The sequence below is a fragment of the Trichosurus vulpecula genome, chromosome 1 (assembly GCF_011100635.1).
Source record: "Trichosurus vulpecula isolate mTriVul1 chromosome 1, mTriVul1.pri, whole genome shotgun sequence".
NCBI classification, from domain to species: Eukaryota; Metazoa; Chordata; class Mammalia; order Diprotodontia; family Phalangeridae; genus Trichosurus; species Trichosurus vulpecula.
The window spans coordinates 317,637,269-317,649,673 of record NC_050573.1 but is presented as its reverse complement, the minus strand read 5'-3'; positions in this window follow the sequence as shown (position 1 = coordinate 317,649,673).

Sequence of the window (12,405 nt, the reverse complement as noted above, 5' to 3'; positions counted from 1 at the left end):
TCAATACTTGAGACATGTCATGTCATTCTCTCATTGTGTCAGATCATAATTATGACAAAGTAACATTTGCAGTTAATCACTAATAATGCATCTTGTACCATCCCATCACTATGGTACAAAATGGGCTGTAACATAATGTATTCATATCTATAGCGTCTAATACAGCATCAATACACAAAGTGTTCCAATTTGACCCAGGGATCAGCCATATGAGTGACAGGAAGAGATATTTTTTTTAAAAAAACATTTCGAAAAAGACATCACAATTTTTTTCTTCCTTCTCTTATACTCATTAAACGCACAGATAGTTTAAGTGCAGTTCTGATCCTAATGGCCTGAAAACTCACACTATGTCCTGCCAAAAGCTAAAACTAGTGTGTAGTTAATAGGAAACCAAATATAAATCAGGGTGACCAAGTAAAAATACATGCTACTACATTCCATACCCTTTATGTTATCTCACTTTAAAATAGAATTTTATTTCTGAAGCTATTTTAGAAACATGAAAAAAAATTGCAAACACATACTCTCGCTGTTTAGAAATTTTCCTGAAATATTTGTGTATGTTAGAAGAATCTATAGATTTATTATTACTAGTCCCTGATATAGATCATACATGTAGTCTTCTAAATTCTGTCCCCACATACTTTTCTTCCTTTACCGTTCACATTTGTGTTTAGGTTTCATTGGGGAATTTTCAAAACTAATAATTAACATGAACAATCAAGCAGGTATTTTTTTTGACTTCTTCAATAGTATTTTATTTTTCTCCAGTTGCATGTCAAAATTTTTAGCATTCATTTTCACAAGATTCTGAGTTCCAAATTTTTCTCTCTCCCTAATTCCCCTGCCCTTTTCTGACAATGGTAGGCAGTTTGATATAGTTTATACATGCACTATAATGTAAAAACATTTCCACATTAGTCATATATGTGAAAGGAGAAATAGATCAAAAGAAAATAAAACATGAGAAAGAATAAATTAAGTGAAAAAAATATACTTCAATCTGAATTCACAGTCCATCAGTTCTTCATCGGGATATGGATAGCATTTTATTTAGTGAATCCTTTGTGCTTATCTTGGATCATTGTGTTGCTAAGAGCTGCATCATTCATAATTGATCATCACACGATGTTGCTGATACTGTGTACATTGTTTTCCTCGTTCTGCTCATTTCACTTTTTGTTAGTTCATACAAGTCTTTACAAGTTTTTCTGAAATCTGCCTGTTCACCATTTCTTATTCCATAATAGTATTCCATTACATTCTATACCACAGCTTGTTCAGCCCTTCCCCAATTGATGGGCATCCCCACAATTTCTAATTCTTCACCACAACAAAAAGGGCCACTATAAATATTTCTGCACATATGGGTCCTTTTCCCTTTTTACTATCTTTTTGTCATATAGATTCAGTAGTGGTGTTACTGGATCAAAGGGTATGCACAATTTTATAGCCCTTTGGGCATAGTTTGAAATTGCTCTCAAGAAAGTTTGATCACAATGCTACCAACAATGCGTTAGTGTCCCAATTTTCCCACATCCTCCCCAATGTTTACCATTTTACTTTTTTGTCATATTAGCCAATCTGGTAAGTATGAGATAATACCTCAGAATTGTTTTAATTTGCCTTTTTCTCATAAAAAGTGATTTAGAGCACTTCTTCATATGCTTGTAGATGGCTTTGATTTCACCTGAAAACTGCCTGTTTATATTCTTTGACCATATGTCAGTTGGAGAATGGCTTGTAGTCTTGTAAATTTGACTGTTCTCTATATATTTGAGAAGTGAGGACTTCATCAGGGACACTTGCTATAAAAATCATTTCCCAGATTTCTGCTTTACTTCTAATCTTGGTTGGGTTGATTTGGTTTGGAGAAAAGCTTTTCAATTTAATATAAGCAAAATTATCTATTTTACATTTTATAATGCTTTCTATCCCTTGATATCTCTTCCCTTCCCCATGGATCTGATAGGTAAACTATTCCTTGCTCTACTAACTTGCTTATGGTGTCACCTTTCATGTCTAAATTATACTAAAGGTCTGTCATATCTAACTTTTCTAATATTCTATTTACCTCCTTAGTTTCTTTATTGTTTATTTTTTGTTTGGATTTATCAGGTTTTGAGAGGGGACAGTTGAGGTCCCCACTTGCATGGTTTTGCTGTCTATTTCTTCCTATAATTCAGTTAACTTCTCTTTTAAGAATCGATTCTATTCTAGCCCCTTACCTTTACTCTGTGTGTGCCTCTCTGCTTCAAGTGTGTTTCTTGTAAACAATATATTGTAGGATTCTGGTTTTTGATCCACTCTGCTTCTGGTGGTGCAGTGATGTTTCCCTAAGGTGCACAGGGGACCCTCATGTCTGGTGCTCTGCTGATGTGTTAGGGTAAAGAATAGCTTGCACTGTTGGAGGCCAGGGGTATGGCAGCTTACCTGGTGCTGAGCTGGGGTCTTAGTGGTGGTGTCTGACTTGTGCTTGGGTTTGGTGGGGTGTTTTTGCATTTCCTCAGGGTTATACTGAAACATATGGAGTTCTCATTTCAGGAGGATGCCTGTTTGACAGGGGCTATGTTGAAGCGCATGGCGGTTCTTGGAGCTGAAGTCTGCTGGTTCCCAGGACTATGCTAGGGCACATAGTGGAGTCCTGTTGTTGGCATTTTCCTGCTCTATCCCACTGGGGCTCAGGATATCCCATGGGATTGCTGAGGTAGGGTTTGCTGCTGGCTTGCTTGGATGCTTCCTGTCCTGAAATGCAATCACTTTTTGCCCAAATGAGATGGACATTTCTTGCCCATCTTCCAAGAGTCTTACACTAAAATATTGTTTCAATCAGTCTTTTTGCTGGTTCTGCTGCTCCAGAATTTGTTTTGGGGCATTATTTTATGGTCGTTTGGAGGTGGATATGAGAGAATTACAGCAATTTACTGCTTACTCTACCATCTTGGCTCCCAGAGGTCCACATTTAAAATTTATACTCACACAGCTCAGGAAAAAATACATTCTTTTTAATCAGGCTAAATTTCTGTTTTGAATCATCGATAGTATAATCGCGGTTTCAATAACTTCTTCCATAGAGACTGTTACTTTATTTTTAAGGCACAATGGGATCTTGGGAAAGGTATAGTTGAACTATCTTTTTGAATAGTCTTTGAAGAAGTTAATATGATGCTAAAGAGGGATTGTAGTTATTGGAGCAAGGCTAGATCAGTTTCCCTCTCAATCATCTTCACCAAGTTACTCCATCCTTCATTTTGGTTCAAATTGACTGGTAGCTAGATCTAGCCCTAATGATCTTAAATTTAACAAGTATAATGTGTAATGAGGGTATAATTCGCATGTATCTTTTATGTAAATTTCTTTTTGCTTTCTTAGCTTTATTGTTATTTTTTAAAGCTATAATAATATAAATATTCTGAGTCTTAAGAGAATAGATTCCTGTGGGAGAAACCATCCTGCAAAAGGGAGCATCCAACTGAGAGGTCTTGGTAAATAAATATAAAAAGTGATGAAAAAGAAAACATCAAATACATTCTCAAGGTTTTAAATATAGGGAACAATGTGAAATGTGGTGACATTGAGAAAGAGTGAAATTAGGAATATCAGGTTTAGGAAAATAAAAGCTAATTATCTTAATTTAGAATACATTGAGTTTAAGGTACTAAGGATGTCCTGTTGAAAAATGGAGACACATGTCTGGAATTCTGAAGAGAGATATGGCCAAGAGATAAAGATTTGGGGGAGATCTTTAAAGACAGGTGAGAAAGAGATTGCTTAATGGAATAATTTAAGGAGGGAAGGGTAGATGAAAAGAGAGGAGAGAACATAAACATGGTTAGAATTAAGATGAATATGCATCTTAAGAAGTCATGAAAAGGAAAATTATTTAGACAAAAAGACAGGAAATTAGCTAGATTTGTAAGAAAAAATATGCAAATGTGGTGCTCCAGTAAAAAAGGAAAGAATATTTAAAAGAAGAGAGGTGAAGAATGTCAAAATCTTCGAAGAAATCACTGAGGAAAATTACTGAAAAAGTCTACTGAATTTGGAAAACAGAAAATTGCTGATAGTTGACAAGCCTACTATCAACAGGGGTAGAGAGAGAAGATTCCAAGAGGTTGAAAATAACATGTGTATAAAGAGGAAATAGTGGAGTTAATTGGGTGTGATCAATTACAATGAGGTGGGATGCCTCATCAAGCAAATGAGTTGCTCATTCCTAGAGGCTTTTAAACTGATAGTTAATGAAAATTGGTAAGACGTGTACCAAGAATTCTTGTTTTGAGTAGATAATCTCTGAGCTACCTTTAAAATCTGAAATCTATGATTTTGCGTGAGGGGAGATAAGTTATCAGCAGAAAAAAAAAATTGGTGCTTGGTTGGAGTTACAAGAGTGAGGGAATAAGCATTTATATAGTGCCTATTATGTGCCAGATACCATGTTAAGCACTATTTATAATGATTTTCTGATATGATCTTCACAAAAATGCTGTAAGATATGTGCTGTTAGTATCTCCATTTTAAAGTTCAGGAAACTGAGGCAAATAGAGGTTAGGTGACTTTCTTAGGGTAAAACAGAAAGCAAGTTGTTGCTTGAGGAGACCAGAAATGATGAGCAATAGTCAATAAAGGAAATGCAATTAAGAAAAATCCTGCAAGACATAAATTGAAAGAATTATTGAACAGCTCTGAAGGTTCAGCTGAGATTGGAACACATGCATTTTAAATGAGCTAAACTTCATAATTTTTGTGAGTTATTAAATTTTTTAAACATTTCTTTTTGTAATCCTGGGCAGCCCTAAAGTGGTAATGGGAAAGTGATAATTGGAGAGGTCTAGAAATGGTGATTAGTAAAGCCGTGAATAATAGATGGTCAAGGAGGTGACTGACTTTGAGGTTGTCAAACTCATCTATAGAACGATAGGAAAAAATGTCATAACAATAGATTTCTCAGTTATTTGGCCTAAGCTGTAGCTGAGAATCCATTGCCCCTTGACATCAAGGAACATATGGATTGTTCCCAAAAGAACATGGCACAGATAGGCAAAGGACACACAGACACACATAAACATGCATACCTACATAAGTACATACATATACACAGATAGAGCAATCTGCCCCATCCCTGTCTCATTTGTCTCCTTACTCCTCTTTGAGGTACAAGTGTTACTCCGAAAGAGGGCATATCATGAATTCCAAACACATCCCATTTTTTTCTGCATAATTGTGATCTAAATCCTTCAGTAAATTCTCCAGAGAGTATCTGCCCAATATACTATAGCCTTTCTTCAATTTTTGGTTGTTTTGTAGCTATCTGTATGACATTTAGACTATCTGTTAACCTCTTTGTTATGACCATAATATTCCCTTTCTTTTACACACACATACATATCTATGCCTGTATACACATACACACATCTTTAACATTGTTATTTATTCCACTTCTTGCAAACCAAACCAGTCACCAATGAGCATGCATTACAGAGTATTTACGCCTAACCTGTGTCTTTCCATTTTCTTTGGATAATGCAATTAATTGTATATTAGGGCTATGTTATAATATATATGACTTCATGACCATGGATTCTCTAAGCAATATTTGCCATCAATGCCATTAAAAAATATTTCCAGTGTATTTTGGTACCAACATGTACTACTTTGTTTGGCAAGGCAGAATAGACATAAAAAGCCTAAACTGGGGAATGGAAGAGATGTATTGAGGAAAAACATAATTATTTTCCAACATTAAAAGACTTCTGCTTATGTATTTCCCCTTGCCCTGCTTCAAGAACAATAAGGATATTATTGTTATCGTTCTCTCAGATTTAGACAACTCTTCCAGGTACTCAACCCTCTATTCATGAATAGCTAGGAAGCTTTGTCTTCTTCTGTCATTCAGGTTTGATCTAGGTTGTTTGAAGATTTGAAGTTGCTGAGGTCATGGAAAAAAGCTGTGTACTCACCCAAAACCTGTGGTTAAGGAAATCACCAAAATTTTTGAATCTCAAATATTGTCACTGTCCTCTGAATTCCACCTCATTCTAATTGTTTACACCCAAATAACTCCTACATTTCTCTTTCAAGTTATGCTGGAAGAGAGAGGGTCTATGAAGACAGTGAACATTGCTCTTGTAACTTGGAAGTAATTAGTTAATGGACAGAGATACTGAACTCAAACCCTGGAAAAAGGGTGGGAGGACTTTAGCTTTGGGTGACATTGGCAAGAGTTGCAATTTGAGAATTCATATATAAATTGCTTACAAATAAAAGGTTTTACATTCTTTATAACTATTTTTCTTCTATTACAATATAAAGTTTAAGCAATTTCTTAGCATAATAATCATAATCATAGCTAACATTTATATAGCATTTACTATGTGTCAAGAACTGTGCTAACCACTTTCCAATTATTATCTCCTTTGATCCATACAACAACCCTTGGAGTTAGGTGTTATTGTTATCCTGATTGTACAACTGGGGAACTGAGGCAAAAAGAGACTAAATGATTTGCTCAGGTTCACTCATCTAGTGAGTGTCTGAGACCAGATTTGAACTAGTTTCTTCCTAACTCAAGGCCCAATGCTCCATCCACTATCGATTTTATCCACTGCCTCCTATGCCTTCCAGTAAGGACTCTCTTTTAAAACAACAGTGCCAGCCAATGGGAGAAAATGAGACAGCAGACTACATTGAAATTGTGCCTTACTACTCATAGGCAGTAGTAGGAGGATAGTACATCAGAGGGCTGTAATATCAAAACTTTATCTCATCCTGTTATCATGCAAATTGATCAATGACCAGGATCTTTTGTTTCATTTATATTATTTCCCTTTTTCTACTCTTAATGGATGCTTCTGTCAATGTGATGTTGTTAATACCTTTTTCCCTTTCTAGCAATGTATCTCATTCCCCTCACGCCCTTCCCTATATCAGCAGTGAATTATATGGAAGGGCTGGGCATGTGTGTGAGGGGAGAGGAAGGATAGAATCAACTTACATGTAACTTTCATAAGTAATAAAAATAGAAAAATAGAAAAGCCAGTAGAATCAACTTCATAAGATGGGTCCCATTTTCTAGATCCAAGAGAGGGAACAGGCCCTTCCCTGAATGAATGGCAAGTGCATCTGTTTGTAACATGGCAGAAACTAAGTGGAAACTACAATATAGATCAGATCATCACACAGTAGATTTGGTTACAGGGACTCATGCCCAGTGCTGCTTGATAAAAGTCCTTACCTCACTGTAGAGCCAACATAGGATATCACAGAAGCATCTGAGTACAACTCAGACTCAATTTTCTTAGCCAATTGCTTTTCTAGCTCTAATATTCATTGAATATTACTTTTGACATCCCAGATGACTAGCTGAATAAAGATCTTATGGTAATACATTGCTATTATTTCTATTAAGCCTCCAGAAATGAGTGAAGTTTGTGGAGATAACAGAATTAGTAGGATAATTTCTATCAAAAATTTATGAGTCAGCAGCATTTTTAGGTCATCTCACACTCCATTAATGAAGCCTTGACTTGCTTGTATGCCTTTTCAATTAACTTCATCAGGATCTCAGTCTGAGATACAAAGTTATCCAAAAGGCTCTTATGATGAAAGGCATTCTGAATTTGGTATTATAACTGGACAGGGATGAGAAAGTCGTATGTGAATGTCTAATCATCTTATTGAATTAAATGTTTGAAAAACAGCCACAGATGAAGGAATCTTTGCACATGAACTAATCAGTCCCTAGCTTTCTCTGCACTTGGATGATGGGGATCTTAGAAGCACTGAAGAACAGGGTAGCTTCCAGATTGAGTATCAAGGGTATTGATAATGTGGATGCTATCACTATTGGAGACAAAACAGATATGAGGGCTTCTATGGGAGTAGGGCACCAAATCTTCTGTCACCATCACAGGACCTAAATCAGAATCCACAACATCAATGTCCATCAGATCTGTTTGGTCTTCATGTTGTAATGTAGCCCTCTCACTATCTACCATGAACATGTTCACAGAATACATTCATTTCCTCCAATAGTTCATTCCTCTCAGGTACCATATTCTTAATGTATATGAGGATGAACATGTTGGAGCACCCCAGCCCTCTGGATTTAACAGTTCAATAAAACCTTCATTATATCATAAATTATGAGAGACTTGCAAAAATTTACAAGGATGTGTTCTTTGTTGTTCAGTACCAAACAGAGCAGTTCACATCTGGCTGAAAGAGGTGTTTGAGCCCAGACCTATGTTTATGGTACCACAGGACAAACAAGTTTAGATCCTGGCTGAATATTGGCATGGTGAGGGCAGAAGAGACCTGTCAGGACATATAGGGCATTTTGTGACAAAAGGCCCAGTTCTTGTTCATCTTGATTTTGAGAATCATGTCTCATCACTGTCTACTCCATCCTCCAACTCCAGAAAGAGAAAGAGATCCCAAAAACTCAGAGATCTAGAATAGAAGAGACATCATTGTACATTCAGTATATTCATACATATTATCCATGAAGAAAATGGGACCCTGGGAGATTGTTGCTCACTAAATGTCACAGAAGAAATTAGTGTCAGAGACGTGAATTGAATTCAAGTCTTCTAACTATAGTCATTCTTCTATTCCCTATTTCATATTGCTATCCCAGGCCACTGGGATGTTAGGAGAACCACACAAGAGTAAACATAAAGGGGTATAGGTGTATGAATCTGTGGGTGGGTGTGGGTATATGAGTGTGTTTGTGAGAGAGAAAGACAGAGAATGAGATAAGAGAGACAGAAACAGAGAAGCAGAGACAGAGTGAGAGACTGAGAGAAACAAAGAGACAGACAGAAAGAGAAAAAGCACAGAGAGATAAAGACAGGGAGACACAGACAGACATAGACACAGAGAGACATAAAGGCAGAGGGATATGGAACTGGACTGACAAGGTGCTGAAAACAGGCATAAAGATGCCCCCCCAAAAGAGTTCATTTGATCTTTCCAACTTTGAAAAGTCATTGTTGGGTATGTGAAAACCTTCTTCTATGTTCATGTAATAGAATAAATTTAAACTTTGGTAACTTGCCAAACTCCTCTCATGTTGAAAAATAGCCCTTTTGAATTTGTCAGATGCAAAGGTGTTTTATGTACTTGGTATGAAAAGATACTCATTAATTTCATGTTGTCTCTATGACTGAGATTGGATCATAAATTATTTGTCATTTGGAGATAGCACTGCATTACTGCATTATATTCAAATAGTGACTTTCAAAAGAAGAAGAAGAAGAAGAAGAAGAAGAAGAAGAAGAAGAAGAAGAAGAAGAAGAAGAAGAAGAAGAAGAAGAAGAAGAAGAAGAAGGAGGAGGAGGAGGAAGAGGAGGAGGAGGAGGAAGAGGAGGAGTAGGAGGAGGAGGAGGGAGAGGTATGGTGAGGGCGAGTGGTATGGGAAGAGGGGGAGGGGCAGTGGGAGGGAGAGAAAGAGGAGAAGGGAGAGAAAGAGGAGAAGGGAGAGGAAGAGGAGGAGGGAGAAGAGGAGAAGAAGAAGATTCAATTGTGGGCATTGTATAATTGGAAAACACAGAGAGAGAGAGAGAGAAGACAGAGAGAGAGAGAAAGAGACAGGGAGTCAGAGACAGAGAAAGAAATGAGCTTTTCATAATTCTGGCAGATAATGGAAAAGTGTGCTTAACTGGATGTGTTGCCATTGCCAGGAAGATATTGCATTAAAATATAGCTTCTGAAAAGGTTATATTTTCCCTCAGATTCCTACTTTCAAATACTCAAGTCATTTCTCACATACTCAAATGCCTTAATAATTATGCTCTTCCAATATGAAAGACGTCAAGTTTTTTTTTAAAGATAATAATTAAAAAATAGTCATTAGGGATTTCTGGAGTGGAGCCAAGATGGCGGCTGGAAAGCAGGGATTAGCATGAGCTCCCTGCCAAGTCCCTCCAAAAACCTATAAAAAATGGCTCTGAACCAATTCTAGAACTTCAGAACCCACAAAACAGCAGAGGGAAGCAGGGCTCCAGCCCAGGACAGCCTGGATGGTCTCTGGGTGAGGTCTATCCCACAAAGAGATGGGAGCAGAGTGGAGCAGAGCCCAGCAGGAGCGGCGCGGACCAACCAGACCAGGAGCCAGGAGAAGCAGGCCCTAGCGCCCTGAATCAGTGAGCTGCAGCAGTTACCAGACTTCTCAACCCACAAACATCAAAGACAGCAGAGAAGGTTAAGGGGAAAAGATGCCGGAGTGGAAGGAGTTCGAGGTTCAGCCACCGCCCCCAGGGCAGCGAAGGTGGGCAGCTACAGCTGCTGTTGCTTCCAGCCCTAGGCTCACATGGTGGAAGGAATTAAGTGGAGGATCAGAGCAGGAATACACAGTCTGCTGAAGATCTAAGCCCAGTCCTGGTTGGGGGTTATTGGGGAAGAAGAAGTGCTGGTGTGGCAGAGCTGGTGCATCCCCCCCCCAAACATGGAATATAGAACTCTTTAGTCTAAAAGCAGTCATACCCCGCTGAAAAACTCAAGAGTCAAGTTAGTTGGCTGGGAATATGGACAGGCAGCGAAAACTCACCCAGATTCAGTCTCAGACTTTGGATTCTTACTTTGGTGACAAAGAAGACCAAGACATACAGCCTAAAGAAGTCAACAAAGTGAAAGAGTCTACACCAAAAGCCTCCAAGAAAAATGTGAACTGATCCCAGGCCATGGAAGAGCTCAAAAAAGATTTGGAAAAGCAAGTTAGAGAAGTAGAGGAAAAATTAGGAAGAGAAATGAGAAGGATGCAAGAAAACCATGAAAAACAAGTCAATGACTTGCCAAAGGAGACCCAAAAAATACTGAAAAATACACTTAGAAAACAACACCTTAAAAATAGACTAACTCAAATGGCAAAAGAGCTCCAAAAAGCCAATGAGGAGAAAAATGCCTTGAAAGGCAGAATTAGCCAAATGGAAAAGGAGGTCCAAAAGGCCACTGAAGAAAATACTACCTTAAAAATTAGATTGTAGCAAGTGGAAGCTAGTGACTTTATGAGAAATCAAGATACTATAAAACAGAACCAAAGGAATGAAAAAATGGAAGACAATGTGAAATATCTCATCGGAAAAACCACTGACCTGGATAATAGATCCAGGAGAGATAATTTAAAAATTATTGGACTACCTGAAAGCCATAATAAAAAAAAGCATCTTTCAAGACATTATCAAGCAGAACTGCCCTGATATTCTAGAGCCACAGGGCAAAATAGAAATTGAAAGAATCCATCGAATGCCTCCTCAAATTGACCCCAAAAAGAAATCTCCTAGGAATATTGTCGCCAAATTCCAGAGCTCCCAGATCAAGAAGAAAATACTGCAAGCAGCCAGAAAGAAACAATTTGAGTATTGTGGAAACATAATCAGAATAATACAAGATCTCGCAGCTTCTACATGAAGAGACCGAAGCGCATGGAATACGATATTCTGGAGGTCAGAGGAGCTTGGATTAAAACAAAGAATCACCTACCCAGCAAAACTGAGTATCATGCTCCAAGGAAAAATATAGATTTTCAATAAAATAGAGGACTTTCAATCTTTCTCAGTTAAAAGACCAGAGCTGAATAGAAAATTTGACTTTCAAACACAAGAATCAAGAGAAGCATGAAAAGGTAATCAAGAAAAAGAACAAGAAATAGAAATCTCAAGGGACTTACTAAAGTTGAACTGTTTTGTTTACATTCCTACACAGAAAGATGATGTGTATGATTTATGAGACCTCAGTATTAGGGTAGCTGAAGGGAATATGCATATGTATATATATATATATATATATATATATATATATATATATATATATATGTGTGTGTGTGTGTGTGTGTGTGTGTGTGTGTGTGTGTGTGTGTATAGGTATGTACATATGTATATATTGTATATATACGTAAATACGTGTGTGTATATATATATATATATATATATATATATATATATATAGAGAGAGAGAGAGAGAGAGAGAGAGAGAGAGAGCGCAGAGGGTGAGTTGAAGATAAAGGGATAATATCTAAAAGAAATAAAATCAAATTAAGGGATGAGAGAGGAATATATTGAGAGAGGGAGAAAGGGAGAGATAGAATGCGGTATATTATCTCGCATAAAAGTGGCAAGAAAAAGTGCTTCTGTAGGAAGGGAAGAAGGGGCTGGTGAGGGGGAATGAGTAAATGTTGCTCTCATCGTATTTGAACTGAGGAGGGAATACCATACACACTGAATTGGGTATCTGACCCCACAGGAAAGAAGGAGCAAGAAGATAAAAAAGGGGGGATTATAGAAGGGACGACAGATGGGGGAGGAGGTAATCAAAAACAAACACTTTCAAAAAGGGACAGGGTCAAGGGAGAAAATTGGATAAAGGGGGATAGGTTAGGAAGGAGCAAAATATAGTTAGTCTTTC